Below are 8,965 nucleotides of genomic sequence, written 5' to 3'. Positions count from 1 at the left end.
TTTCTTGCAGGAGAGACAAAGGACAACAGACTCATTCGTTCTGGTTATCTCCAGACTGTTTTAGCCAGTGTCATAGCATTTCTTCAGTAGTCAAGAACCTAGTTGAACAAAATGAAGAGATTCTGACGGCCTGCTGGTAGAGAGGAAAACCAGCTTGAGGAAATTAAGGGAAAGGCAACGGAGTGGAGAAAGTCAGAGCTCTGAAGATGTATAAAAGTCCAAGCACCATCCACTGGATTACCCACAGTCACCCCAGCCTTCGTGACAACAGGCACCAGCCATCACCCACCAAATCATGGATCTCAAGGTTGGTAAAACTTGTCGTGGTTGCATCGCGCTCATCAGTTGCAATGATCTTCTTGTGCTGGAAGTGGAAGTAGCTTTTATTTCTGTCAATATTGCAGATTGTGGTCATTGCCTGTATTGCAACGGTGACACTTGCAGACCGTGCTCCTATCTACCCACCTCCGACTCCACCTCCACCAGCACCTCAGTATGCGGCTCCTCCCTACCACCCTCCTCCCCCTCCTCCTCCTCCTCCTTCTCCTCCTCAATCTCCTACTTACACCCCACCCCATTCTCCTTCTTACGTACCTCCCCCTCAAGCTCTGGAAGCGGCTCCTGTCGATTATCCTCACGTAAGTTACCGGTTAATCAAACTTCGCCAAGTCTCTTTCCAACGGAAAGCAAACGAAAAACATAAAGTTGTAATGTTTTTGTCTATGCATATATGTCAATGTACTACATATATATATAGGACATGTACACTCACATTACTTTCACCAAATGACTTTTCTGTTACTTCAGGTTCCTCCCAAATACGAGTACGAATACGCCGTGGCCGACCCCTACAACCGAAACATCTACGAAGTGAACGAGAAGCGCAACGGTGACAACACCGAGGGAGGATACGTCATCGACCTCCCCGACGGTCGCAAACAGATCTTCAACTACGCCGACAGTGGCGACGGCCTCGTGGCTGATGTCAGGTACGAGGGACAGGCCGTCCACCCTGCCCCTGCCCCCTACGCTCCTCCTCCGCCACCCTCCACCTATGCTCCTCCACCACCCTCCACTTACCCACCTCCATCCCCGTCAACCTACCCTCCTCCACCCCCGTCCACCTACCTTCCTCCACCCCCGTCCACCTACCCTCCTCCACCCCCGTCCACCTACCCTCCTCCACCCCCGTCCACCTACCCTCCTCCACCCCCGTCCACCTATGCTCCTCCTCCATCACCCTCCTACCTCCCTCCCCCTCCAGCCTCAATGTACGCTTAATCTCCTGCAGTATGGAACCACTTTAGATTCTGAATGATTTAATCTATGGCATGGACTATTCGACTCAGTAGTTGGAGATAATGAAATCATCTAAACGGTAACCGTAGTGGTGGCCGCTCTACCACAACCACTGTCGCGATTATGAAAATGACAGACTGGTGTTAGGTAAACATACAAATTAACAGAGAAAATTAACATCAATCATCGACACTAAAATCGTTTGAAGACATGAGTTTGTTAACTCGTATTAAAAGCATTCCTGTATGTATATATGAATAGTATTACTATGTTTTTATACAATAAAGAAAATATGTTACATATGAGTTTTTGTATTGATCTTTCCCTAATACCTTTACCAATTAGAATAATGAAATGTATTGCGCATCACATGTGCAGGATACGTATTTTATATATATATATATATATATATATATATATATATATACATATATATATACAGTATATATATATATCTATATATATGAATAGACATATATATATATATACATACATATATACATATGTATATATATATTATATATACATATATATATGCATATATATATGTATATATATATATATGTATATATGTATATATATATATATATGTATATATGTATTTATAGATATATATGTATATACATATATGCATATATGTATATACAGTACATATATACATATATATACATATATGTATATACATATATCCATATATATATACATATATGTAAATACATATATACATATATGTATATATATACATATATACATATATATATATATATGTATATATATATGCATATATATATACATATATATATGTATATATATACATGTATATATATATTCATATATATATATATGTATATATATATGCATATATATGTATATATATGAGTTTATATATATATACATATATATATATATATATATATATACATATATATATATATATATACACTTAATGTGATGGGGTTCGGGCAGTAACCCTCACTTCCCTGCCAACTGATTTCTGGTAAGATATTGCTTTGGTGTCACCTTATTTATTATATTCGGCGAGACCCTATATCTATAGGGTGCCAAATGCTCCACGCCGTAATTATGACGGTACCCATATATCTATGAGGAATTTCCCTGTTTGCCATCAGGGACTTCCCAGTTTGCAGAAAGTTCATTCCAGTTCATTAACTACACGGGTGGCGAAGTTGTTTCTACCCACTTACAAATTGAAACTATTTCCTGACAGTTTGAGACCATTATTTCTTGTCGGATTCCCTTTCAGTGTAAAGTTTGTCATCTATGATATTGTCAATTACCTCTAGTATCTCAAATACCTGTATCAAGTGTTTCTCTGATGTTTTAATCGATTTTCTTATTATTCATATTTTATAATTGGAATCAGTTTTGTTGCTCGTCGTTGTACTTTTTCTAATCTGTCAATGTCTTTAATGAGATTCTGTGGCCATACGGAAAAAGTATATTCCAGATGTGAACAAACTAACGATTTATATAGCTTGTTCATGAGAGATGAACTTTTGTAGTCAGAAGAGCGCGCAATCAGTCCTAGAATCTTATTTGCTTTCTCAGAGGCTGAAATACACTGCTTAAAGGTCAGATATCAAGACTTCCGTAACTTTTTGTATTTACAGTTTAATGTACATAAAAAAGCATACTGACAGTATTCTATATAATTCCACCATCTACATCTTATCAAATTTGGCAAAAACAGTTGTTTGTCTTCATCTCATTGCGTCGTCTGCTATTCGAAACAACCCGCCCGTGCGCTTCGGGAACGTTCGGGGAATTCCGCGTTCGTGACGTCACAGTTGCCAAACAATATTGTTATTCTGAGAGTGCATCGTATCGCTTTTGCATTGTCAGTCGTGTGTCGTCTCTTGAGTGTCTCAATTTTTTTTTATTTTATTGTCACAAAATTGTGATAATAATGGTGTACTGCGTTGCCGCAGGCTGCAACAATGGTAGTGGAAGTGGGAGGAGTTTCTTTCAATTTCCTACGGAGCCAGCCCGACGATCGGAATGGATAGAAAGGTGAACAGTGCAGGCAAAAGACCGGGCAAACTGTGGGAGCCTTCGAAGTTTTCAGAACTTTGCTCTGATCACTTCGAAGAGGAATGCTTCGAAATGAATCTAGCGTTATCGATTGGATTTATGGAGAAGACCAGGAGACATCTAAAACCTGATGCCGTGCCCTCAATTTTTGCAGCTACTACAAAGCATTCCACGCCGAAACCAAAAAAGAAAAGTAGGAGGTCAGCGTTTGATAAACGCCGGAGGCTTGAGGTACCGTAGGCAGTTTACTTTTTCTGACTCCATGCATCATGTGCATGCGTTAGGCTTAGGCCTATGCCTATGTCAGAGAGGGCTTGTTATAAATTCCATGGACATGCAGGATGGCATATATAGGCCTAGTGAATTAAACTGGCCCTGAAGCCATGGACCGGAGCAGCGGCGGCGCCAGGGGGGGCCTTGGGGGGGCTTTAGCCCCCCCAAAAAGTGGCCAGCCCCCCATTAGCCCCCCAACTGAAATGAGCAAATTGAAAATTTAAAACACTCATTGAAATAATTTTATTAAGTGGATTTTTTAATTGCCAGGGCTAAAGATTTGTCAGCCATCAGTGCTAGCACTACCATTAACCCCCTCCCCTTCTGAAATGAGGATAATATATGTGTATTATCATATTACTATTAGCCCCCCCAAAATTTGCTCAGCCTCCCCTTAGCCTCCCCAACTAAAAATTCCTGGCGCCGCCGCTGGACCGGAGGTATAGAATATTGCAGATACCTACAAAAGACACACGAAATCAGATGTAGTGTCTGAAAGACAATCGCGAACACGGTTTAATCATTGAAGCACTGACTAGGTTGTGTACAGCAGTAGTATTGCCATCACATAAACATGATAAAGAGTCAACAGACTAGTACATGGTACATGACTTTGTAATCAAACTAACAGTGATTTCATAAGTCCACATTGCTTCCTGATATTTATATCACATGTCATTGCGTTCACATCAAACTTGGGGATATTTGAAACCACAGTATGTATAGTCCTCACTTTCCCACTGTGCACGAATTCGTGAGACTGCACAAGATGGCAAAACTTTTATGTTTTTTTTACCAAGGATGTGGTAAATCCATCTGGTGAAGTGCCGGTAAGCAATATATCTGTATAGCCTGAAAGAAACAACTGCATAAATATTGATAGTCATTTTATGATGTTTTTCCTTGTACATATTTTTATTTTTATGCACTTTACTGTGTTTAGTAAAATAGAAAATACACAGTTGACAGTACTTATTAAAAGATTATTTGGCTTCATTTTATTTACATGTATTCATTCATTCATTCCAGTATTTTAAATGAATAATCTCGATCTTGCAGAAAGAAATGGCCACAAGGCAATTCATATAATTTAATTTTCCCCCCATGCTTGGAATTTTAGAGAGACTGACAAATGATCGTCGACATAAAAACAAAGGACCCCATCCCATGCTTGCAATGATAGCCTAAATAAGGTAGGAATAATGCACTGAATTTCATACCAGTTGGTATTCCCAATCCTATGAGAGTGGTCAGATCTTTTGCGTTTGCGTCTAGGAGGGGTGGTAGGCCCATCTTGATTCTCGGCACCGTCTAAATCAACGTCGCCGTCGAATTCCGTCTCCTCCCCCGTGGTCTCGGGTTCTGAATCTGACAAATCGCTTTCCCCTTCTTCTTCGCTATTTTGTTCACCACTTTCTTCATCTTCACTTGCACTGTATTCCGACGAAGAAACGAGCTGTCCTATTATCAGTTCGAACTGGTAAGGCTTTACAATGCGATGTTCGGCGATATCAAACTCCTCTTCCTCTTCTTCTTCCACCATACATACTATCCTTCCGAATTGGAATGCACAATGGGCCATTTTTGCGAACAAATTTGGATTAAAAACGAACATGAAGATGAATAACTCGATTGGAATGACTGAGCTGAACTACAGCGTGTTTCTTTGTCCGATTGTTTGGCAACTGTGACGTCACCGCCGGTTCACCTAGCGGCGATTACTGGTACTAATTACTAATCGACTAGAACATCTAGACTTCGGAGAAGTGGTATGTGAGGCGCAATTAAAAGTGAATTTTCTGAATAAATTCTTCTGTAACAGGTAAAAACTTTATTTGTATGCTTTTAAAAAGTACTTTTTCGAGCAATACGATGATTTTTAGCGAATGGTATATCTGTTGATAAGAGTATCTGACCTTTAAATGATTTGAGATCGTTGCTGATAATTACTCCGAGACCCTTCTCACTATCCACTTTTGTTAACGAATTTCCAAATAACTTGTAATCGTACTTACTGTTATTTTCACCTATGTACATAACCTTGCATTAGTTGTGTTAAATTTCATTAGCCATATGCCAGACCATTGCTGTAATTTATTTAAATCTTCTTGAATATCTAATTGATTTAAGTGATCATTTGCCATTCCGCACAATTTTGTATCATCAGCAAATTTGGAGACAATAGATTTTAGTTCGTGGTCTATATCATTCATATATATACTATGAATAGAAGTGACTCATGAACGGAACCCTGAGGAACTCCACTCGTAGCATTTTTCCATCTAGAAGTCTTCTCATTTAAAACAACTCTCTATTTTCGATTATTCAACCAATTTCTAGTCCAACTTAATAGGCTACCACTTACTCCGTAGGAACCTAATTTAGTAAGTAGCCTTTCGTGGGGGACGGTATCAAAAGCTTTTGCAAAGTCTAAATATATTAAATCCATATTGTTTCTTTTGTCATAGTTCGAGATGACTATGTTGTACAATTCGAGTAATTTATATATGTACTATGAATAGAAGTGGCCCAAGAACGGAACCCTGAGGAACTCCACTCGTAGCATTTTTTTCATCTAGAAATCTTCTCATTTAAAACAACTCTCTATTTTCGATCATTCAACCAATTTCTATTCCAACTTAATAGGCTACCACTTACTCCGTAGGAACCTAATTTAGTAAGTAGCCTTTCGTGGGGGACGGTATCAAAAGCTTTTGCAAATTCTAATTATATTAAATCTATATTGTTTCTTTTGTTATAGTTCGAGATGACTGTGTTGTACAATTCGAGTAAGTTAGTCACACAAGAACGTTTCCGTCTGAATCCATGCTGGCTATCATTTATCAAACAGGGACTTTCTAAGTGATGTTCGATAGCATCTCTGATGATAGTTTCCACCATTTTCCTACGATTGAAGTCAAGCTTATAGGTTTGTCGTTATTTGGTTTCTTTTTGTCACCTGTTTTGAATATTGGAGTAACGTTAGCTAGCTTCTATTCTCTTGGAACATCTCCGGATATGATTGATTTTTTTTAAATCATTTCTAATGGAACAACAATCTCATTTTTCATATCTTTAAGATTTTTGGATGCCAACCGTCAGGCAATGGTGTTTTATTAATTTTGAGTTTCTCTATACACCTTTTAATATTTTCGTTTGTTATATTTACGGCATGTCACCCTAGATTTTTCACAGGTTTCAGTTTGAAGTTCACTTTGAGGTATTTCGTTTACGAATACTGAGCTAAATTAGTTGTTTGAAATATCACACATTCCTTCGTTTGAATACTCAAGTCAACCTTCAGCAAATAGTAGTGGGTCAATGTGATTCCTAATAACCTTTTTATCTCTGATATAACTATAGAATTCTTTGGGATTCTCTTTGCATTTATGAGCAATATTCATTTCGTATTGTCGTTTATAAATATATATATATATATATATTTAGATCTCTCTGTATTATTATGTAACTTTGATAGTCATTAGGTGTACCCAAGCACTTGTATTTCTTATAAGCCACCTCTCTTGTGGTTTCTATCTTGATAAAAGTGTTTAAATCCCGCAATATTAAATTCAGCTTCAAACTCTTTACCATTTCTATCATATCGGTTATTTCTATCATATCGACATTTTCATTTTTGACATACCCCTGCACTTCTTGGAATTTATTCCTAATGCTACGAACATTAGAGTACATTTTATCAAGAAACTCGTGATTGTTTCTTTTTGACACGTTTTGTATTTCAACATCATGCCTTACATTATGGTTTTTCCTTTATTGACATTTGGTCTTTCATTGACATGGACATTTGCCCCATCACGGATATCTGGTCACTCACGGTCACTCGATCTCTTCTGTATACCTTAGCACCCTACGTCACAGCGTTCCACACCGGCCACCCATGGTTCGCTGACATTCTGTCCGGCATCCCTTCCTAAAATGGTATTCTGTCCTCCAATGACATTATACCCTACAGTGATATTTGTCCTCCACTATCATTGCATATCATCGTGATATTTTGTCCCCCACTATCATCATATCCCATCTTGATATTTTGTCCTTCACTATTAATACATCCCATCGCAATTTTTTGTCCTTTGACATTACATTCTAATGTGATATTTCGTCCTCTACTGACATTATGCCCTAAAATGATATTTTGTCCTGCAATGACATATTGCTCTACATTACTACTATACCTTACTCTGTTTTCCCAAATACACCCTATTTCCCCCTCCCTTTGAGTTTCTACCCCCGAAAAAGAACTAGTTCAATACAAACTCCCACAATGAGGTTTATAAAAAACATCTTTGCCTCTGCTAGTAAGGTCGATCCCATCAGAAGCATTAAAATCATGACGCCAGGAAAAGAATTGAATAGATACCACGAAAAATTCATTTCTGCTCCTATTTAATAATTGATGTTATTCAAATTTACCTAGTATGTTATATTTACCTGTTCATATCTATCGCCTATGATAAAACTGATAGCAGTGGCAGTATTGTCAGGAATATGATATATGATAAGAACGGAGAGGCAGTGATAATATCAGAGACGTGGATGGAGTGAAAAAAACTGGAGACAGTGAGTCAACCTCGTGATCTCCTTCCTTACCGCGTGGCACTTTTTTTTCTCTAACTCTGGCTTACTCTTAGGATATTTGATTTGTCGCCGTGGCACTCCATTGATAGCGAAGAGGATAAAACTCATCTAGATTAGCCCCTTTTCTTGCCATGTTCCAGTTTTGCTAAGATCAATAGAAAGGACAGGTCTCCTGAGGGTTTTCTAATCCCATTCTACAAGCAATTCATAAAAACCATACCTGAATATGCTTCCTTAGTATAGTTCCTTATATTCAAATAACAAATATTAACACCCTACAGCATTCACAAAGCAAAGCATTAGGTTTAATACCCCATTAAACTATACTAAGAGAACATCTACATACAAACAAAAATAATACCCATAGAACAGTTCTATGCAAAAGCACTTAATTTCATTCATCCAGCTCATTATATAAAAAAGTGTATCCAAGAAAATAGAATCACAGCCAACATATTTCTTAAACACCTACAATAGCTTACCACCCGCAATACGCAACATATCCACACAAAAATTAATTGTACACTCACTATACAAAACATACTCCACCATATACCCACAAACATCAATTTTATAGAGAAATAACTCCAACAACAAGAATCATACGGGCATGATAGAGTTGAGACCACCTTCAAATTTGACAAAAATATCAACGCAGAATAGGCCTGGTCACAGAACTAAAGTGTTCAAGATGCATTCACTATAAAGAAGACACCGAACACCCCATTCTACACTGCCA

This window comes from Oratosquilla oratoria, chromosome 6 (assembly GCF_046742065.1).
Source record: "Oratosquilla oratoria isolate Oo_2021 chromosome 6, ASM4674206v1, whole genome shotgun sequence".
In the NCBI taxonomy this organism is placed as follows: Eukaryota; Metazoa; Arthropoda; class Malacostraca; order Stomatopoda; family Squillidae; genus Oratosquilla; species Oratosquilla oratoria.
The sequence above is the reverse complement of the archived record's forward strand: the minus strand, read 5'-3'. Positions refer to the sequence as shown.